This window comes from Equus przewalskii, chromosome 2 (assembly GCF_037783145.1).
Source record: "Equus przewalskii isolate Varuska chromosome 2, EquPr2, whole genome shotgun sequence".
NCBI classification, from domain to species: Eukaryota; Metazoa; Chordata; class Mammalia; order Perissodactyla; family Equidae; genus Equus; species Equus przewalskii.
The window spans coordinates 57,884,396-57,907,456 of NC_091832.1; the positions used below are offsets into that span (position 1 = coordinate 57,884,396).

A 23,061-nucleotide genomic window follows, 5' to 3' on the forward strand; every position below is an offset into this window, starting at 1 on the left:
CTTTGTTAGTATGTAGTCTTCCTTTCTTGGATATCAATGATTTATAAGACCTTAATAAAATCAACAATGCATTAGTCATTAGAGGAACCAGAAACTCTTTCAACATGTTTCAGTTTATACGTCATTGTACGTTGTACAGTCATAGATATGAAAATTAATTTGTTCCTCCCCCTTCTTTTTTTAACATGCACTAGCATCTATGTGACTCTGGGCTTTTTAGCCTCTGTGCCTCAGTTGCTTACCTCTGCAATGAAATTGTTGGATCTGGTCTTCGACAGTATCTTCCAATTTTACAATATTACTTCTGTTCTCTAGACATTGATACACATGGAAGCTAATTTACCTAAAAGGTTGTTATTGACCTTTAATTTGGTTAAAAATGAAATTTGAGATTTCAGAAGTCTTAAATTTCATCCCAAGAATCTAAGGTCAGCCAATCTTAATACGTGTGTGTGTAATATATAACACTAGTAATGTATTTTTATAAATGACACCCCTGTTCATGGTAAAAGACTATAATTAAAGGCATGTCCTATAGAAATCTTAAACACAAGGATGGTGTTTGAATTTAATTTTTGTAATCCTCAGGTGTTTTTCAATAAGATATTTAAAATAAATTGTTACCTTTATCTTCAAGGATTAAGGTATGGTGATAAGGGCACTTAAGGGCAGATTAATTGGATTTTACCAAAACTTCTGATGTACTCTTTGAAAGATGGAGTCTTGTCTTTCAGGGCTTTTACTTCAGCCCCCAAGATTTGAAGCAGTAGTATCTTCTAGTTCACCAGCCTGAAAAAAATGACAAAGTTGTAGTGTTATAGAAGCAGCATTATAAAGTTGATTTTGTCCAGGTGAAAATATTTCTGAGTATCTTGAATACCATGAATCTTGAATCATCGTGGACTTTTAAAACCATAGCTTTTGAAACCCATCTGACATTGATGCAAATTATAATAAATTACCTTTAAAAGGAATTTCTTAGGCATATTTAGGTATACTATGATAGGTTAAATATAGTATATCAAATATTGCCCATTTGGAAAGGGAAACTGAAAGATGTTTTAGAATCTTGCTACTCAAAATGTAGTCCATCAAACAGCAGTATTGGGAAATGTTAGAAATGTAAAGATAGAGAGTACTACCCTAAACCTACTGAATCAGAATTTACATTTTAGCCAGATCCCCAAGTGATCTGAGTTTGAGAAGTACTGTTCTAGGAGACTGGTAAGCTTTCCTGACACTAACTTCAATGGATTGGCGTTGTTTAACATTGTCCCACTCAGTCATAGTTATCATGATGCCATCTCCTGTCTTTGGAAACAAGAGTTAAAAATATTTTCCACGTTTATTTTCTGTTATGTCACATGGACCTTTCTTTTGCTACTGTAATCATAGGATTGGGACTGTTAAAAACTTCTTTCCCCATTTCAGTCTCACCCCAACGTGTTCTTCCTCCTCTTCATTCTTAGTCCAAAAGCTTGGGTTCATTTTCCCATGTTCGTATATCTTTGATAATTCTCCATTGTCTGAAAAATGAAACTTCTTATAATCTGACTCCAACCTTCTTTTTATTGCCATAGTCTGTTTAGTATACTCACTAGCTGAATTCAACTACTCGCTGTTTCCAGAATTCTGCTCACTTGGATCCTCGCAAATCGTTGGTTGTACGTAGGATGCCTTTTACCTCCTCACCTCAGCCTTTTGTAAATTCCTTTTTATCAAGATTACCTCAGTTATTGTCCTCATTCTGACTTCTTTGATCACTTTAGCCCATATAGACCTCTCTTTCTTCTGAAATTAATTAACTTCACTACCCTGAGGTAATAAACCTCATTTCAGTTATACATTTTAGAGTAATGTTCTTTAAAAGCAGCAGTCTTTCTTACACATCCTCAAAGAGTCTACCATTATACGTGCTCTCTGAGGATTTCGTGTTTACCTAGCCGCTTTGTAGTGCTGTCCTGTAGGGTAAAGGGAGTATTGGTGAAGCTAACACAAGCTATGCATGTGAACATTTATCCTGTATGACTTTGTCTAGTGATGTTCCCTCTCCAGAAATAATTATTTATTTGCTCAACAAATGCTGCCTGAATTTCTACCCTTAAGGAACTTGCATTTTTCTTTCATTTGCTTTAATTCAGTTACTTACATAAAGCAGGGAAATGAGGATGATTTATAACCAGATTAGTTCATTGTCCCATTGGCTAACTTACTGAATTCATGTATTTGTCATGTATTATCATGTTACATTTTCACCCAGACCATCTAGCCATCAAGCTAAACTCAGGCGCAGGGCTTTTCATTTTAGAAAAGAGATCCAGCTAGAGAATAGTGAGTTAGAACCAATATAAAGCTTGGCCATCATAATTAGCCCACCTGGGATAGAGTAGCCTGAGTAGGAAGCCTTCTAGGCATCCAGGGCTCACTCACTAGGGTGCCTGATCAGTATATAGGCACATTTTTCTGTCTTTAAACAAATTATTGAAGTGTATCTTAAAGGCTATCTACCTGATGAAATCTACCCCAAAGTAAAGTTTAGGATGTGGTGCTCCGGAATCTCTGTCCCATAAAGGAGTCACTTAAAGTCAGTTAAGTTCAACTCCAATATGTGAAATAATGAAATAAATCAGCCTTGAGATAAAAATGAGAATGAATGGTGTATAACAAAAGAAAATGCTGAATAAAAAAGTGTAGTGAGGTACAAAATTATAACACATATGCTTGTTCCAGAAACAAATACGGGTTTCTTTTTATAGATTCAGAGGATTTCTATAATAAGATAAACAAGAAGTTCATGGGTGGGGTCTGTATAAATGATGTCCTAATGATAGGAAAAATGACAGTATAAACAGGATATAATAACAGTGCCTGCTGAATTTCCCAGCATGTTATTTGTAGCTTCTTTCACAGAGTCACAGCTGCTCCCACCAAGGGTGAATTTTTACCTCTGTAAGAGGTCGAGCAAGATTCTAAATTCTCCCTAACAATGGTGGGGTGGGGAGCATAGCCTTTGATTTCGTAGTAAACATATGTATTTTATATTCACTTTCAGGGTAAAACATTTTTTTTTGGCTGTTAGAGTTCTTAAGATATGATTTTCTTTATAAATGATCTCTGGGAAAAATTAGGAGGGCAGAATAAATGAGTAAATGGGCAAGAGCTTGAGTGAGTGCTTTTCAGGAGAAGAAATATACTAATTGGATTTATGTCCACTTAAAAATAAATAAATAAAAGAAGGAAAAAATTAGCGTTTCTGAATTTTAAGAAATTTGTCAAAATTTTGTTTTCTTGAATAATACTAGTATAATAGAAAAGCAACCATGAAGCTTTAGAATACCAAAGTTCTTTTCTTTCTGTCATTACATAGCCTTGTGACCCAGGACAAATCATGGAGCTTCTCTGAGCCTCAGTTTCCTTATTTATAAGATGATGGGCTTTGGTCAATATTTTCTTAGTATTTTTTCTACTTGTCAAATTCTGTTCTGTTTTTAAACTGTTAAGTACATTTAACAAGTGTGTATCTTACCTGTATCTAGTGACTATCATTCCCAAAATGTAAGAATTCCTGTAAAAAGGAAAGCTCTGAACCAGTTTTAGGCATGTTTCAACTATACTCAAATCACTTCCCTTGTTTTATTTATCTTTAAAATGAAGGATAGAAATAACTACATATTCAATTTAGTTGTAGTGATTTCTTTACAAAAGTAGGTGTATATTGATCCTCTCCCTAAACAGAGAACTTCAGACCAGATATTAGAAATCAACTAAAGTGTCAATATACCTGTTTTAAAAATAGCTTTCATTTTTTTTTTTTTTAAAGATTTTATTTTTTTCCTCTTTCTCCCCAAAGCCCCCCGGTACATAGTTGTATATTCTTCGTTGTGGGTCCTTCTAGTTGTGGCATGTGGGACGCTGCCTCAGCGTGGTTTGATGAGCAGTACCATGTCCACGCCCAGGATTCGAACCAACGAAACACTGGGCCGCCTGCAGCGGAGCGCGCGAACTTAACCACTCGGCCACGGGGCCAGCCCCGAAAAATAGCTTTCATTTTTTAGAGAAGTTTTAGGTTCACAGCAAAAGTGAGCAGAAAGTACAGAGATTTCCCATATACTTCCTGCTCTCCCCTCCCCCCACCACACGCACAGCCTCCCCTGCTATCAGCATCTAGCACCAGAGTGGTACATTTGTTATAAACCTATGTTGACACATCATTATCACTCAGAGTCCATAGTTTACATTAGGTATAAATGGCTTTGTACATTCCATGGGGTTTTGAAAAATGTATAATGACAGGTATCCATTGTTTCAGTATCATAAGATGATATTATAGTTTTCACTGCCTAAAAGTCCTCTGTACCCCACCTGTACATCTACCCCCTCGCCCCAAGCCTTGGCTACCACTGATCTTCTTATGGTCTCCATAGTTTTGCCTCTTCTAGAATGTCATCATACAGTATTATAGCCTTTTCAGGTTGACTTCTTTCATTTAATAATATGCATTTAGTGTTTCTTAATGTCTTTTCATGGCTTGATAGCTCATTTGTTTTTTGGTGAGGAAAATTGGCCCTGAGCTAACATCTCTTCCCAATCTTCCTCTTTTTGCTTGAATAAGATTGTCCCTGAGCTAACATCCATGCCCATCTTCCTCTATTTTGTATGGGGGAGGCCACCACAGCATGGCTTGATGAGCAGTGTATAGGTCTGTGCCCGAGATCCAAGCCCATGAACCCCAGGCTGCCAAAGCAGAGCATGCGAACTTAACTACTACACCACCGAGTTAGCCCCCCGCTCATTTGTTTTTAGTGCTAAATAATATACCATTGTCTGGATATCCCAGTTTATTTTTCCATTCAGCTACTGAAGAACATCTTGGTTTCTAAGTTTTGGCAATTATGAATAAAGTTACTACAAACAAGTACAGTTTATATCTACGTTAGAAAAGCAATGTTGGTAGGGTGTAAATCACAGACTATGGAATCGTTGTATTATAATACAACCAAATATAATTATCATGCTCATTTAACAAGATTTTATTAATTTCTACCTAATGAATTTTACTAGTTTTATGTAGATCTCCAGTTTGAAGGCTGTTATCTGTCTACAGAATGGGTAGATTTCTACATGTGAGATTTAATTTCTGTCTCCAAATTGAAAAGGTTTAGAGTTTTTGTTTCTGTTAGGAGAAAACTTCTTTTCAAATCTTTGAATGGACTTTAGTTACCAACAATATAAATGGTTTTGCAGAGTATATTTTAGGATTTTTTTCTTGTCCTGCACCCTCTGGAGAATAAGAACAGATGTTGTCCTGTGGGTCAAAAAATTCTTACTTTTTATCTCATTTTCTTCCATCTTCTGCAATTTGTTGGCAAACTATTTTCTTGTAAACACAACATATAGGATTACTTTTTTTTCCATAGGAAAAAGTCCAGCCTCTATCTGAATACTCACATTTTCTCACTTTGGTGATAGCTAAGTGAAAACTTGGAGTGAAAATAATTTCAGAGGAAACTTTTTGTTGTTAAAAAGTCAGTTTTCTACAATTCTTGAAATTCGTTGTCCTACCAGAGATTTCATCATCTCAAATGAACTGTATAGGGCTGTACATTTTTAGTGTTAAAGTTATGAAGGTTGGTTTTAAAGTATAAAATAAGTTAACTCTTCCACCCATATTTAAAGTAGAAACTATGTTTAAAAAATCTTTTTTCACCATAAGCTTTGACAAAAGTGACCTTAAAAGGTTAGGCACAGTAGTGGTTTTCTCCCCCCTTGGTAATTTTCATTTTTATTTCTCCCTAATTCTTGTTTCCTAAGATTGTGGAGAAAAGTCTTTACTTAAGGTGTAATATTCCTTTAACAGTTTTGTGAAACATTTCTTACCTAAGTTAACTTTTCTTATATTAAAGAAAAATCAGCAGAGATAAATGACAGAAAGAAGTAATACCCTAGTAAGAAAGTCAGAAGGTGTCTGATAAAATAGCGAAACCTAAGGTTTAGCTGTAGTCTCTGTGAGTCATTAGGCAATATTATAAATAACTTCCTGCAGAAGGTAGCTCTGAAGGGAGTAAATACCATTTTTTGTAAACTGTAGATATGCTCTTTTATGCATTAAGGAATGAGCCAGTTAACTCCTGAAGTTTACTCAGGGATAGATCTTAAAGACTTTGGCATCAGTTGCTGAAAATAATTTGTTCTGTCAGGAAGATGTATTAGATTTAGTATTGTGTGGTTATTAACTTAGTTAGGTAAGAAACTGAAGCTTGAACTGACTAAACTAACTAAGCTTGAGGACCTTAATATCTGAGAGGCCTATAAAATTTTGAAACCATTATTGAATTTCTTATGACCTTAAAGAAAGCTTTTAATATCAGCATATGTTGACTTCAGCTAAATTTGACTATATCATTTGATCCTCACAAAATAAACTTCAGGTATGCGGAGGAGATGTATTTTTTTATTTGTTTTTAATCACCTTTATTGAGATAAAATTTGCTTAAGAGTAGAGTTCTCTGAGTTGCACCAAATTTATAGTCATTACCAAAATCAAGATATGGAACATTTTCAGTACTTCAGTAAGTTCTCTCATGCCTCTTTGCAGTCAAATGCCTCTCCCCACTGTAGGTCCCTGGCAACCACTGATCTGCATTCTATCAGTATAGTTTTGTGTTTTCTAGAATGTCACGTGACCAGAATCATGCAATACCACCCTTTTTGTGTCTGACTTCTTTTACTTAACAGGATACTTTTGAGATTCATTAATGTTGTTACATGTAATTAGTAGTTTGTAACTTTTAAATGCTGGATATTGGTCCATTGAATGGATATAACAAAATTCCTTTATCCGTTCATCAGTTGATGGACAACTTGAGTTGTTTCCAGGTTTTGGCTATTATGAATTAAGCTGCTATGAATATTTGTCTGTAAGTTTTTGTGTGGATATGTATTTACATTTCTCATACATAGTAATGGAATTGTGGGGTAATTGTTTAGTGTATGTTTAACTTTTTAAGAAACTGCCTGTTTTCCAAAGTGGCTATACCATTTTGCATTCCCACCAGCAATATATGAGATTTCCAGCTGCTTTGCATTCTCTTCAGTGCTTAGTATTTGTGCTTCTCTGTAAGTTTAGCCGTTCTACTGCATATGTAATGGAATCACACTCTAGCTTTATTTTGCATTTTTCTAGTGACTAATTATGTTGAGCATCACCTATCTTCTTAGGTGAAATGTCTATCAGATCTTTTGCCCATTGTTTTTTAATCAGGTAGTTTGCCTTGTTATTGATTACAAGAGTTCTGTGTATATTCTGGGTATAAGTCATTAAATATGTGAATATACAGATAGCCTAGTGTGAGGCTTACATTTTGTTTTTCTTGATATTGTCTTTCAAAGAGCAAATGTTTCCAATGTTGATGAAGTTAGATTTATCATTTTTTTCCTTTATGATTCATGCTCTTTGTTTCATAAGAAAATGTACCTAAATGAAGTCTCAAGGATATTCTTATGTTTTCTCCTAAAAGTTTTATAATTTCAGCTCATACATTTCAGTCTCTGACCAGTTCAAGTTAGTTTTTGTATATGTGTGAATTAAGGGTCAAGACATATTCTTTTTCCATACGGATGTCCAATTGTTGGAGCATCATTCGTTGAAATGGTCAGCTGTAGTCAAGAGACTAGTCTTTTCCCATTCAATTATATTGGCAGCTTTGTCAAAAATCAATTGAATGTGTTCATGTGGGACTATTTCTGGGTTCTCTGTTGTGTTCCAGTTATCTTTATGTCTATCCTTATACCAATTCAAGACTGTAAGTTATTGTAGACTTATAATAAGTCTCCACATCAGAAAGTGTAATTGCTCCTAATTGTTTTTCTTTTTAAAGATCACTGTCAATATTCTAGGTCTTTTGCATTTCCGTACATGTTTTAAAATTAGCTTGTCAAGTTTTACAAAACATATTTTTAGTGAGATTGTGATTGAGATTGTGTTGAATATATAGGTCAATCTAACATTAGGAATTGACATCTTAATCATATTGAATATTCCCATCCATGAACATGGTATATCTCTTCATTGGTTTAAGTCTTCTTTATTTTCTCTCAAAACTATTAGTAGTTTTCAGTGTACAAGTCTTACACACATTTTCTTAAATTCATCTCTAAATATTATTTTTTTGGTACTATTGATACTGTCTTTAATTTCAGTTTTCAGTTGTTTGTTTCTTGTGTCATAGAATAATTGATTTTGGTATATTGACCTTCTATTCTGTAACCTTGCTAAATTCATTTATTTGTTCTAGTAGCTTTTTTTGGTAAATTCTTAGGATTTTCTACATGGACAATCATGTGATCTCTGAATAGAGAGAATTCTACTTCTTCCTTTTCAATAGGTATGCCTTTTATTTCTTTTTCTTGCTGTATTGCACTGACTAGAACCACTAGTTAATTGTTGAATATAGTGATGAGAGCAGACATCCTTGCCTTTTCCCAATCCTGAGGAGCAAGCCTTCAGTCTTTCAGCATTAAGGATGATCTTAGCTGTAGATTTTTCATAGATGCCCTTTATCAAGATGCCCTTCAAGGGAAGTTTTCTTCTGTTTCTAGTTTCTGAGAATTTTTATCATGAATGGATGTTATACTTTGTCAAATGCTTTTTCTGTATCTATTGAGATGGACCACCTGGTTTTCCTTTTTTAGTCTTGTTAATATGATGAATTACATTGATTGATTTTCAAATGTTTAACCAACCTTGCATTCTGGGAAAACTCCACTGATTTGTTTGATTCAATTTGCTGATATTTTGTTAAGAATTGTTACATCTCTGTTCATGAGGGGTATTGTTCTAGGTTTGTTTTGTTTTTTCTGTTCTTGTAATATCCTGTCTAGTTTTGTTATTGTGATAATGTGGCCTCATAAGACAAGTTGGGAAGTGTTCCCTTCTCTTCTATTTCTAGAAGAATTGTTGTAGAATTGGTATTATTTCTTCCTTCAATATCTTTATTTTGAGACTGTGCTTTTTTTTTATTATAGTGAATATCTTACACCTAGTCATGACTGACTTACCTAGATCTAAACCTATAGGGCTTGTATCCTATACTGAAGTCAGCAGAATAGAATATAGAATTGCAGAGATTATTGGGCCCTTAATACCTCAAAGGTTGCCAATATTTTTCTACCTGATTTTACCCTTGGCAGAAATACTTTTCTCTTGCAATTTGCCTGAAATAGTAGGATTATAAACTACAAACCAAATTGAGTTTGCTTTAGATACAGCAATAGCCCTTCCTTGTGCCCTAGAGTGCCTGAGTAAAGAACATTGTTTTCACTCACTTAAGCAATGAGATTTTGCTTCCTGTAGTAGTTTTAAAAATATTGAATGACTCCTCTCTAAACCCATTTCCAAGCAGATCTGTGGACACTATCTTGGTTTTGAACACATTGATTTCTAATGTACATGTCCAATATAACATTGCCCCAGGCTTGTTATTGTTCTCGATGAGAAACATAGGAAAGGATTTTTAGAAACATTGTTAATGTGTCTTTGTTTAATGTTTTGAGACTTTAAAGAACTAGAATATGCTATTTTCATAAACGTGGGGTTTTTTTCTCCTTTGACTATTTTACACATAAAGATTGTCTGCTGTGCCTAAGCCTTTCCATTGCTAAATATTTTTTGAAGGACATTTCTTACCAGTTTGCCTTAATTTTTCTAGGACATAAAGAGTGTCTTTTAAATGTTTGAGTGCTTTGTGTTAAAATAATCATCACACATAATAATATTTAGTGAGAACAATATCTCATAAACCATTGTTGCCCATGCCTTTTTCACTTTAACTCAGCTTTATCATTGTGCTAAATACCTACCAGGAAAGCATATAGCCCTTTCAGTGAGTTGTAGATAACCAGGGGCTCTGTTTTTTACTACTGTGCACATGTTAGCTAAACCTCTCTTTTTGGAGGATTGTTATGTTTAGCTATAATTTATTTCGACACTTAACAAGTGCTAGATGCTGTGCTAACTGTTTTATATATTTGAGAAGCAGGTGTTAACTTCTTCAGTTACAGAGGAGAAAACTGAGGCTAAAGGAGATTCAATCATTTGCCCACAGTCACACAGCTAATTATGTTTGTCTTGTTGCAATGCTAGTGTTCTTGACATAGCATTTCAGTCTATAGAGGCAGTATAGTGGAGTGGTCAAGAGCATGACTTTGAGGCTTCAAAATACAATTTCTTTTTTTTGTTGTTTTTGTTTTTTTGAGGAAGATTAGCCCTGAGCTAACTGCTGCCAATCCTCCTCTTTTTACTGAGAAAGACTGGCCCTGAGGTATCATCGTGCCTATCCTCCTCTACTTTATATGTGGGACGCCTACCACAGCATGGTGTGCCTGCAGTGCCATGTCCGCACCCAGGATCCGAACTGGCAAACCCCAGGCCGCTGAAGCGGAATGTGTGCACTTAACCACTGCGCCACCAGCTGGCCCCGTCAAAATACAATTTCTGTCACTTATTAGTTATGTAACTTTGGGCAAGTTACTGGATGTTTTAAGCCTCATTTTCCTCTTTTGGAAAGTGAGAATAATAATAATACATACCTAACAGGGTTCTTGAGTAGATTAAATGAGTTAGTTTATGTCAAGTTTCTGGTACATAGTAATTGCCGTAGAAGTTTTTTATTATTATCATTATTAACTATTATACTGCTTAATGTTCAGCCAGTAATTATTTCCCCTTCATCCCTTTCCAGATTGACTTTTATGAAGCTGAGCTTCCTGACACTAAATATGTTAACCATAATGCTTCTAGCCTTTGACCACTTCTAAAAATATATGGCACCCCCATGTTCATTTCAGCATATTTACCATAGCCAAGACTTGAAAATAGCTTAAGTGTCTATTGATGTATGAGTGGATAAAGAAAATGTGCTATATATATATATAGCCATTAAAAAAAAAGGAAATTCTACCATTTGTGACAACATGGATGGACCTTGAGGGCATTATGCTAGGTGAAATAAGTCAGACAGAGAAAAGCAAATACTGTATGATATCATTTATATGTGGAATCTAAAAAAAACCCAAACTCGTAGATACAGAGAACAGATTAATGGTTGCCAGAGGTGGGGGATGGGCAAAATGGGTGAAGAGGGTCAAAAGGTTCAAACTTGCGCTTGTAAGATAGATAAGTTCTGGGAATGTAATGCACAGCATGGCGACTGTAGTTAACAATACTGTGTGACCTATTTGAAAGATGCTAAGAGTAGATCTTAAAAGTACTCATCACCCAGAAAAGGAGCCATGTATGATGATGGATGTAACCAAACTTATTGTGGTATCACGTATATCAAATCATTATGTTGTGGTCCTAAAACTAACACAATAAAAAAAAAGTTCAAGATAGATCAGTGGATTTTAACGTAACAGAGTCTGAAAAAGTTTAGTGAGTTGATTTCAGATTCAACATCGCAGCTAACCTTTAAAGAATATATCACTTGTCAAGTTTTAGTGTAGTATCCAGAACATCCACAATTATAGGAAAAGCTATTAAAATACTCCTTCCTTTTCCATCTAAAAAAAAAAAAGCTATCTAAATTTCATTTTGACGTTAGCATAGGAAACTTCCTTCACCATGACTAGCCTTCCAAAGTTTGACATGCACAAAATTGCCTAAAAAAATGTTTTTTATATTATTATAGCTAACATCCTGAGCAGAGTTAGGAAGTGAGAAGGAGAAAGTCCAGCTCCCTTTGTGGCAAGATCTTTCTTCTCTGCCCTATAGCTCTCTACCTACCGACCTTGCCAGGATTCTGTCTAGTATCCTCATTTTATTATTCAAAAGGAAGGGAAATCAATTGTGATGATGGGTGCACAACTCTTTGAATATACTAAAAACCATTGAATTGTTCTTAAATGGGTGAATTGTGTGGTATGTGAATTATATCTCAAAGCAGTTTTAAAAAGAAGGGAGGGAATAAATGTAAAAATTATTCTAAAATATCTTCTGAATAGAATTAGTTTCCTACAGTAGAATTTAAAGTTTTTCTGTGTATTCTTATTGTTGAAATAAAAGCCTAATAATTAAACTAAAAATAAAAAGATAAAAATATTTAGATTTACTTTTTATATTAAAAAATATATTCATGTGTTTCAAACTTTAGAAGTATGTAAGGGTAAACAGTGCTAAATTTCTCTCCTATCTCTGTCTCTCGGCCATAGTCCCCTTCCCAGAAGAGACTAATGTTATCAGTTTCTGCACAGATATTTTATGCATTTATAAGCAAATAAGTATATCTATAGTCTTTTTCTCCTCTTTTGCCAAACAGGTGGTATACTATATACACTATTCTGCACTAAGTTTTTCTAACTTGGATGTTATCCCATATCAGTATATCAGTAAATAGTATTATCACTGGGTTTGTTTTATTTTTGGCAGTTTTATTCTTTTATTGGTACATAAAATAATGATGTATCTTGTAGTCAGTCATAGATTTGGTGAAATGGGGTATAAACATTTATGGACATCCTGCTTGGATTGATGGGCACTAACACATACCTTCTCCATCCTGGAGAAGGAAAGAAGTGTCCCTGATAGTGTCTTAGTTATGAATGATTGATCGTGATCTTTGGTTTAAGGGTAACAGTTCTGGAGGAATGAGGCAACAAGAATAGTGGGAATATTCCTGTATAGATGCAGTTTACCATAGAAACCTCATACTGATAAACAGTCATTTCCCAGCTCCTCATTCCCCCAGCTCCTGGCAGGTACTCACTTACTTTCTGTCTCTGTAGATTTACGTATAAACATATTTCTGGACATTTCATAAAACTCATACACTATTTGAACTGTTGCGTCTGCCTGCTTTTAGCATAATGTTTTCAAGGTTCGTCCACATTGTAGCATGTATGAGCACTTCATTCCTTTTAATAGCTGAACGATATTCCCTTGTATGGATAAAACCACATTTATGTGTTCATCAGTTGACGGACATTTGGATTATTTCCACTTTTTGGCTATTGTGTGTAATGCTGCTATGAACATTCATATACAAGTGTTTGCGTAGACAAATATTCTTCGATTATACCTAGGAATGGAATTGTGGGTTATATGATAATTCTAGTTTAAGATTTGAGGACTTGTCAAACTTTTTTTACAAACCCACCACAAATGTATGAGGGATCCAATTGCTTCATATCTTCATGGATACTTGTTATTATTAATTTTTTTAATTATAGCCATCCTAGTGGTTGTAAAGTGGTATCTTGTGGTTTTGATTTGTATTTCCTTAATGACTAGTGATGTTCAAGCCTCTTTTCATGTGCTTTTTTGCTATTTGCATATCTTCTTGGAGAAATGTCTAGTCAAACCTTTTGCCCATTTTTTTAAATTAAGTTTTTGTCTTTTTACGTTGAATTGTAAGAGTTCTTTATATATTCTAGATACCAGTCCCTTGTCATATATAGGGTTTACAAATAGTTTAACGTTCTTGTTAGTTACATTTCAAGCACAGAAGATTTTAATTTTGATGAAGTCTATTTCGTTGTTGTTGTTGCTTTTGGTGTCATAGTTAGGAAACTATTGCCTAATTCAAGGTCACGCAGATTTACATCTATGTTTTCTTCTAAGAGTTTTATAATGTTACCTCTTACATTTAGGTCTCTGATTCATTTTTTAGATAATTTTTGTATGTAGTGTGGGGTAGGAATCCAACATCTTTTTTCTTTTTGTATGTGGATATCTGCTTGTTCCAGCACCGTTTGTTGAAAAGACTATACCTTCCCTATTGAATTTTCTTGTCATTCTTGTAAAAAAATCCATTGCATACATGTATGGGTTTATTTCTTGATTCTTAATTTTATTCCATTGGTCTATATGTCTATTCTTATGCCAGTACCACACAGTCTTGATTACCATAGTCTGACAGTAAGTTTTGAAATTGGGAAGTGTGAATCCTCCAACTTTATTCTTCTCTTTAAAGATTGTTTTGGGGGGCTGGCCCAGTGGCGCAGCGGTTAAGTTCACACATTCCACTTCTTGGCGGCCCAGGGTTTGCTGGTTCCGATCCCGAGTGCAGACATGGCACTGCTTGGCACACCATGCTGTGGTAGGTGTCCCACATATAGAGTAGAGGAAGGTGAGCATGGACGTTAGCTCAAGGCCAGGCTTCGTCAGCAAAAAGAGGAGGACTGGCAGTAGTTAGCTCAGGGCTAATCTTCCTCAAAAAAAAAAAAAAGATTGTTTTGGCTATTCTGGGTTCCCTACATTTCCGTAGGAATTTTAGGATCACTTTGTCAATTTCTGCAAAAAAGCCAGCCGGAATTTTAATAGGGATTACATTGAATCTGTAGATCAGTTTGGAGAGTATTGTCATTTTAAGAAGATTGTCTTCCAGTCCATAAATACGAGATATCTTTCATTTATTTAACTATTCTTCAATTTCTTTAAACAATGTTTTGTATTTTTTGTTGTACAAGTCTTGCACTACTTTTGTTAGATTTATTCCTAAATATTTTATACTTTTTGACACTATTGTAAGTGTAATTGCTTTCTAAATTTCATTTGTGGGTTGTTCATTGCTAGTGGGTAAAAATAAAATTTAATTTTGTATGTTGATCTTGTATCCTGCAACATTGGTGGACACATTTATTCTAATAGTTGTGTGTGTATGTGTGTGTGCATGCGTGCTCATTTGGATTCCTTCAGATTTTCTATATAGAAGATCATGTCAGCTGCAAACAGAAGTAGTTTGACTTCTTCCTTTCCAATCTGGATGCCTTTTCTTTCTTTATTTTGCATTATTGTCCTGGCTAGAACCTCCAGTACTATGTTGAATAGAAGTAGTAAGAGCAAACATCATTGTGTTGTTCCCCATCTCACTGGCAAAGCTCTCAGTCTTTAACTGCTAAGGGTGCTATCAGCTATGTGTGTTTCATAGTTGGTCCTCTATCAAGGTGAGGAAGTTTGCTTCTATTCCTAGTTTGTTGAGTGTTCCATTTCATGAAAGGAGGTTGGATTTTGTCAAATTACTTTTTCTGTATCTATTCAAATAGTTCCAGGAGCTTTGTCATTTTTCAATATGGTGTATTACATTGATTGATTTTTCACGCGTTGAATGAACCTTGCTTTCCTGAGATAAATCCCACTTGGTCATGGTGTATAAATTTTTTTATATGTTTTTGGATTCAGTTTGCTAGTATTTTGTTGAGATTTTTACATCTATATTCATAGAGGATATTGATCTCTAGTTTTCTTTTTCTGCAATGTCTTTGTCTGGTTTTGATATCAAGGTCATACTCACCTCATAAGATGAGTTGGGAAGTGTTTTCTCCTTGTCTGTTTTTTTGGAAGAGTTTGTGAGGAATTGGTGTTAAATATTTTTGAAACACTTGGTAGAAGCTACCAGTGAAGCCATCTGACTTTACTTTGTGGGGAGTTTTTTTTTTTTTTAGATTTTATTTTTTCCTTTTTTTCCCCAAAGCCCCCAGGTACATAGTTGTATATTCTTCGTTGTGGGTCCTTCTAGTTGTGGCACGTGGGACGCTGCCTCAGCGTGGCTTGATGAGCAGTGCCATGTCCTCGCCCAGGATTTGAACCAACGAAACACTGGGCTGCCTGCAGCGGAGTGCATGAACTTACCACTTGGCCACAGGGCCAGCCTCTGTGGGGAGATTTTTGACTACTAATTCAGTATTTTTACCTGATACAGATCTATTCCAATTTCCTGTTTCTTCTTGAATCACATTCAATAGGTTGTTCTAGGAATTTGTCCATTTCATCTAGGTTATATAATTTGTTGGCATACAGTTCATAGAATTCCCTTATAATCTTTTTTATTTCTGTAAAGTCAGTAGTAATGTTCTCTCTCTCATTCCTGATTTCAGTAATTGAGTCTTCTCTCAGTTTGCTCTGTCAATCTACCTAAAAGTTTCTCAATTGTGTTGACCTATTCAAAGAACCAATTTATTATTTTGTTGATTTTCTCTATTAACTTTCTATTTTCTATTTCATTTATTTCTCCATTCATATATTATTTCTTTGCTTCTGCTTGTCTTGGGTTTAGTTTGCTCTTTTTTTTTCTAATTTTTAAGGTGGAAGGCTAGATTATTGGTTTGAGATCTTTTTTAATAGGCATTTATAACAATAAATTTTCCTCTAAGCACTTCCTTTGCTTTATCTCAGATGTTTTCGTATATTGTATGTGTTTTTTTTTTTATCATCTCAAAGTATTTTTTAATTTCCCTTGTGATTTCTCCTTTAACTCATTGGTTAGGACTGTGTAGTTTAGTTTTCACGTATTTGTGAATTTCCCAATTTTGTTTTTCTGTTACTGATTTCTAATTTAATTCCATTGTGTTTGAAGAACATACTTTGTATGGTTAAAAATTATTGAGACTTGTTTTATGGTCTAACATATGGTATATCCTGGAGAATGTTCCACGTACTCTTGAGAAGAATGTATATTCTGCTGTTGTTGCATAGAATGTTCTATAGATGTTTGTTAGGTTTAGTTGGTTTATAATGTTGTTCAAGTCTTCTGTTTCCTTGTTGATCTTCTGTCTAGTTGTTCTATTATTGAAGTCTCTAATTATTGTTGTTGAATTGTCTATTTCTCCCTTCAGGTCTATCAATTTTTGTCTTACGTATTTTGGGGCTCTGTTGTTTGATGCATATATATATGTTTTTTATTATGTCTTCCTCATGAATTACCATTATATCAAATATCATTGTATTTATCATTATAAAGTGGCCTTCTTTTATCTTGCATAACAAATTTTGTCTTTAAGTCTATTTTGTCTAACATTAGTATAGCCACTCCTTTTCATTTGGTTACTGTTAACATGGTATATCTTTTTCCATTCTTTTACTTTCAACATATTTGTATCTTTGAATCTAAAATGTATCTCTCATAGATAGGTTAGACAGCATAGAGTTGAATTGTGTTTTTTCTAATCCATTCTGCCAATCTCTGTCTTCTTATTGGAATGTTTAATCCACTTAAATGTAATATAATTATGATGAAGCAGAATTTACATCTGCCATTTTGTCATTTGTTTTCTGTCTTGTGTCTGTTTTGTTCCCCTATTGCTCAATTACTTCCTTCCTTTATGTTAAATAGATATTTTCTAGGGTACCAGTTTAAATTCCTTGTCATTCCTTTTATTATATTTTTTTGAGTTATTGCTTTAGTGGTTGCCCTGGGGATTACCATTAACATCTTAATTTATAACAGTCTAGTTCAGATTAATACCAACTGAATTCCAATTGTATAGAAAAACTTTACTCCTTTATAGCCTTATTTCTGACCCCCTCCTTTGTGTCATTATTGTCATACAAATTACATGCTTATACATTATGTGCCCAATCAACTTAGATTTATAATTATTCCCTTATTCAGTTTTCTTTTAAATCAAATAGAGATAAAAGGAGTCACAGCAAAAAATACATTTATACTGTCTTTTATATTTGCTTATGTAGTTACTTTTACTGGTGCTCTTTATTTCTTCACGTGTATTTAAATTACTATTTAGTGTCCTTTCATTCAACCAAAGAAACTCTCTTTAGTATTTCTTGTAGAGCAGGTCTGCTGGCATCAGATTCTCTCTGGTTTTGTTCATGTGGTAGTGTCTTAATATCTTCTTGATTTTGGAAGGATAGCTCTGCTGGATATAGAGTTCTTGTCTGATGCTCTCCCCCCGCCCCAGCACTTTGAATATATCATCTTACTGCCTCCTAACTTCATGGTTTCTGATGAGAAATCAGCTGTTAGTCTTACTGAGCATCCCTTATACATAATGAGTCACTTCTCTCTTGCAGCTTTCAAATGTTCTCTTTGTCTTTGGTTTTCCACAGTTTACGGTGTTTCTAGGTGTGACTTTCTCAGCGTTTACCCTGCTTGAAGAAAATTGAGCTTCTTGAATGGGTAGATTAATATTTTTCATCAAATTTGGGTATTGTTTTGCCATTATTTTTTTGAGTATTCTTTCTTCACTTTTCTTTCTGTTCCTTCTGGGACTCTCTTTCTATTTCTCCTAATAGATTATTTCAATTGACATGTCTTCAAGTTAACTGATTATTTCTTCTGCCAGTTCACATCTGATGTTGAGCTCCTTTAGTGAAGTTTTTTGTTTTTGTTTTTTTTAAAGATTTTATTTTTCCTTTTTCTTCCCATAGCTCCCAGGTACATAGTTGCGTATTTTTAGTTGTGGGTCCTTCTAGTTGTGGCATGTGGGATGCTGTCTCAGCATGGCTTGATGAGCGGTGCCATGTCTGTGCCCAGGATTTGAACCGGTGAAACCCTGGGCTGCCGAAGAGGAGCACGCAAACTTAAGCACTCGGCCACGGGGCCGGGCCTCTGGTGAAGTTTTCATTTTGCTTATTGTACAATTCAACTCTGTAATTTTTATTTAATTCTTTCTTATAATTCCTGTCTCTTTATTGATATTCTGTTTGGAGAGGCATTTTTCTCATATTTTCTTTTAGTTCTTTAGATGTGTTTTCTTTAATTCTTTGGTTATCTTTAAAACAGCTGCTTTAAGTTTTTGTCTAGAAGTCCAGCATCTGGGTTTCTTCAAAGACTTTTCTTATTGACTGCTTCTTTTACTATGTATGTGTCATACTTTCTTGTTTCTTTGCATGGTTCACAAGTTTCATTTTTTAAACTGGATAGTTTAAATGATATAATGTGGAAACTCTGGAAATTAGATTCTTCCCCACCCCTAGATTTCTTGCTATTGCTTTTTGTTGTTGTTGCTCTTGGTTTGTTTAGTGACTTTCCTTAACTAATCCTGTCTAGTCAGTGTTCTTTGTGGTGTGTGGCTACTGAAGTCTCTTTTTAGCTTAGTGGTCAGTTAATTATTGGACAGAGATTTCCTTAAAAGCCTGGAACCAATAAGTTTCCCAGCTTTCTTGAGGGGCTCTGTATGTGTTTTGGGGCACACCTTTAACGCTCAAGCAGGCAATTTATACTTCTTCTTTAGCCTTCACTTTCTCTTTGTGCCATGTCTCAAAGCCACCCAGAGGTGAGAGCTTAGGGCTTTCACTGGTCTTTCCTGTACATGCACATTGTCTTGGTCATGCACATAGACCTAGGCACGTGCACAGACCTGCGCATGCACCTGGCCTTCTGGATTCCTAGAAATATGTCAAAACTTTTCAGAAACCCTCATTGGTATCTCATTCCTCAGCTTTTTAAATATTTTGGTCAGTTCCTTGTTTGTCCCTACTGTTATCACCTCAGGCACCTGCAATGTTAAATGATTGCCATTGATTATTGTCAACAAACTACCTCCCTTCCTTCTCCTCATCCGGGGAAGAGGCTTTTCTCACACTGAATGAGGACAAGCCTTGCAAATGAGAGTGTCCAGGGAATTGCCAGACAGGTTAAATAGGAATAGTTCTCTTAGAATGGTGTTTAGGGAACTCCAGACCTGTTCTACCCTCTCCAGTGGCTAGTAGGCCACTCCTGGTTTTCACTGTGATTGCAAGAATATTAGTTTTCAAGTCTGTTGTAATCCTGGGATGATGAGAATGAGTATGGGTCAAGTTAAAGTGTCATATAGCTGTTCTTACTGAAGTGCAGCATATTTTCTTGAATAAGCACTCCGTGGATTATTGCAAGCCTTTGGTTAATTTCCAGAGCTCTGAAAATGTTGATTCTGACCATTTTTGCCAGTGCTTTTATGGTAAAGCAACTTTTGCTCTCATTGCTTTTATGGAGGACTGGCTTTTCAGAGGTCGTTACTCTGTCATTCCCACTGACACCACTCTAATTTAAGAGATTTTGAAGGAATGTGTAAGCCCAAAAATTCCCCTTGTAGAGTTCTTCTCAAAGTGTAAACATGGAAGACAAACATATAGGCATACAAGGACTAAGGAATATGGCACCAATAAACCTGTAATGATGAAAACTGCTTGATGGAAGAAATCTTACCAACCCAAAATTAAATTGAACATACAGAATTTAGGCATTAACTGGAAAGGGGACAAGAGGAACCTTTTAGGGAGCATGAAAATAATCTATATCTTGATTTGAGTGATGGTCACATGTGTATACATATGTCAAAACTTATTGAACTATACATTTAAGAGCAGTGCACTTCACTGATGTAAAATATGCCTCAGTTAAAAACAAAGACAAAACTATAGAACTTAGGAATCAAAAAATGTGGAAACTGAATGGTAAATCTTTAATCCTGTTAAATCTAGAACTATGAGTAAACAACTATGGGAATTATGAATCCAGAACGGAAGGTAAATGTTGACTATGCAAAAATATCTTACAAATATCAGGAATTAGATATAAAGGCTGGGAAGGAAGATGGGGAAAGTATAGTATATGTATGTATATTAGTTATTTATTGCTGCATAAAATATATGTCAGACTTTAGCTACTTGAAACCTAAATCTCTTTATTATCTCACTTAAGTTTCTATGGTCGGGAGTCCAGGAACAGCTTAGACAGGTCACTTTGGTTCAGGGTGTCTAGGAGGTTTCAGTCATCAGGAGGCTTAACTAAGACTAGAGGACTCACTTCCAAGATAGTTCACTTGCATAGCTGTTAGTAGAATGTCTCAGTTCTTTGCCACATGGATTTCTCCATAGGTCTGGTTGAGTGGTCTCACAACATGGCAGCTAGTTTTCCTTAGAACCAACTCTCTCAGAGAGACAGCAAGGCAGAAGCTGTAATGTCTTTCATGACCTAGCATCAGAAGTCATAGACTATCATTTGTGCCGTATTCTGTTGGTTGCACAGACCAACCCTGAAGCAATGTTGGGGGAATTACACAAATGTAGGAAGACCAAGAGGATCCCACAGTTAGCTCCCACAGCCTGCTAATTTCCTCAGCTTTTTAAGCCAGGAGCCATTACAGCCCACAAGTTAGAAAATAATGCTTCCAACCTCCTAATGTATTTGTATAATCCTTTTTCCTTGCGTTAGTGCACTCTTTTAGGAACCTCATTTTCCCTGTAGATTCATTTACTAAACTTGAGTAGATCTTTATTTTCATTCTAGTTTATTATATTTTTCTTGTGTTAAAATCAAATAAAACTAAATTTTATATTTTTAATTTAAAAAATTTTGTCTATAGTATGATGTCAGTTTAGTAATTATTTCTGCCTATTCTATGTAGATTCATATGTAGATATGCTTGGAGAGATCTTGTAAAGAGTGTAGTTATTTCTGAGTGGTAAGAATTTGGATTTTTTTTTTTATTAGCTTTCCTCTTTCTTTTTCTACTTTCCTCTGAATTGCTTAGAATTCTTTCTTATAATAAGCATGTACTATGTTTACAAAAAGAAAACCAGACTTTCAAAATAACTTTTATAATAAGAAACATTCTCATCACTATTGATTATGTATAAAATTGGGTGCAACCTTCTTTGGGGTACAATCTGATAGTCTATTACAAACTTAAATGCTGCTCATAGCCTACAAATCAAAAATTCCATTCCTGTGAATTGGCCCCAAAATACTTATTCATATGCACAAAAATATGCTTAGAATATTTATTCTATCATTATTTATAATAGTAAAACATTAGCAACAACTGAAATGTCCAATAATAGGTAAGTGTTAAGAGGATTAGGGTATATTTATAGTGTAGAATACCATGTGGCCATTAGAATGATAAAGGTTCATAATGTAACATATGAGAAAATTTCAAGATGGCATGTGAGAAACATGTTACTTGTTATGTATAGAATAACTCCAAATGTGTTTTTTTAAGAAAAACAAATTATGTGTATGTATATATATGCACATGTTTATGTATTAAATGCATAGGAAAGAGTCTGGAAGGATTCACACCAAATAAACAAGGATACCTCTAGGATAGGGAATAGAGGGGTTGAGGAGGAAGGACTGTTTTTCCTCTGAATTCTTTGTTAATTATTTTTATGGTGAATGCATGCATGTGTTTTAACTTAAAAATTTTGAGACCTAACTCTGGTTGCACTGTGGAAGGTGAATAGTAGAGATGACTGCAGTTCTCAAGTAGAAAATTGCTTTGAAGAAGCATGTTTCACTTTTTCAACTATGACATGATCTTCTAATTAGAAAGGATCTGATCATGAGGATTTTGTACTTTGTGGATCTTAGGTGGCTTGTTCTTTTCATCAAAGTTATTTCAGTTGTCCAGGTAAAAGAGGCTGAGATTCCAAACTGCAGGAATGAGGATTGGAGAGAACATGAAGAGAATTTTAGAAGACAAAAAGTGATTGGATTTTGTAAGCATGTGAGAGTTGGAGAAAAGAGTAGAGTGAAAGATAAAGTTGAGATGGGGGCACAGAAAGAAGAGCAGATTTAAAGGAAGCAGATAGCGAATTAAATTTTCTATGTTGAAGACCTGTGGGAAATTCTCATGAAGCTATCTAGCAGATAGTTTGTAAGAACAGTCTGATGCTGTGGAAGTCATTGGCATTTAGGTATTTTAAATCATGGTTGTTGATAGTTGAGATGACTAAAGGAAGAGTGTATAGAGTGAGAGAAATGCTTAAAGATGGAACCCTGGAGACACTTAGATGTAAGCAGCTAGCAAAGCAATCCCTGAAGCGGACTGAAAAGTTGTGTTGGAGAGTTGTATCCAACATTCCAAGGACGAAGATGCTATGAGTAGTCAGTAGTGTCACACTCTACAGGAATTGGAAGGAAGAGGAAACATTTAAATTTGTAGTAGTGTTAGGGACTTCCACAAGAATGGGTTGTGGTGGAGAGCCCTCTAGTGGAAGGGAGCATGGCGTTCGAGGAAGTGGAAGGAGCCTAATAGAAGTGAAGCCCAGAAAAGAATGTGAAAGGGGCTTGCAAAAAGGTTTTTTTATCCTTTCAGTACAATGTGATCACTTTCTTAATGGAAAGAAATTAATTAGGGTTTGTTTTAGTCCCTTAATGTATGAAGGTTATATGTAAATTTTTCTTCTCTTCTGCCTTGTGAAAGGTAGAAAAGAGGTTTTGAGGAGCTAAAACTTGTGGAGAATGACATTTTTTTCAGCTTTGGGAAGTAAGAGGGGAGTAAGGGAAATTTTCTCTCAAGAAGCACCAAAGCCAGCAGTAAAGAGAAGCTGCAGGGCCGTTT

The 23,061-nt window shown here is 35.0% G+C and overlaps 1 protein-coding gene across 32 annotated transcripts in view; it reads left to right on the forward strand.

The window, feature by feature from the left end:
- Positions 1-23,061, forward strand: part of HMBOX1 (homeobox containing 1) — a 179,604-nt gene that overhangs the window by 91,955 nt on the left and 64,588 nt on the right. The window lies entirely within an intron of this gene.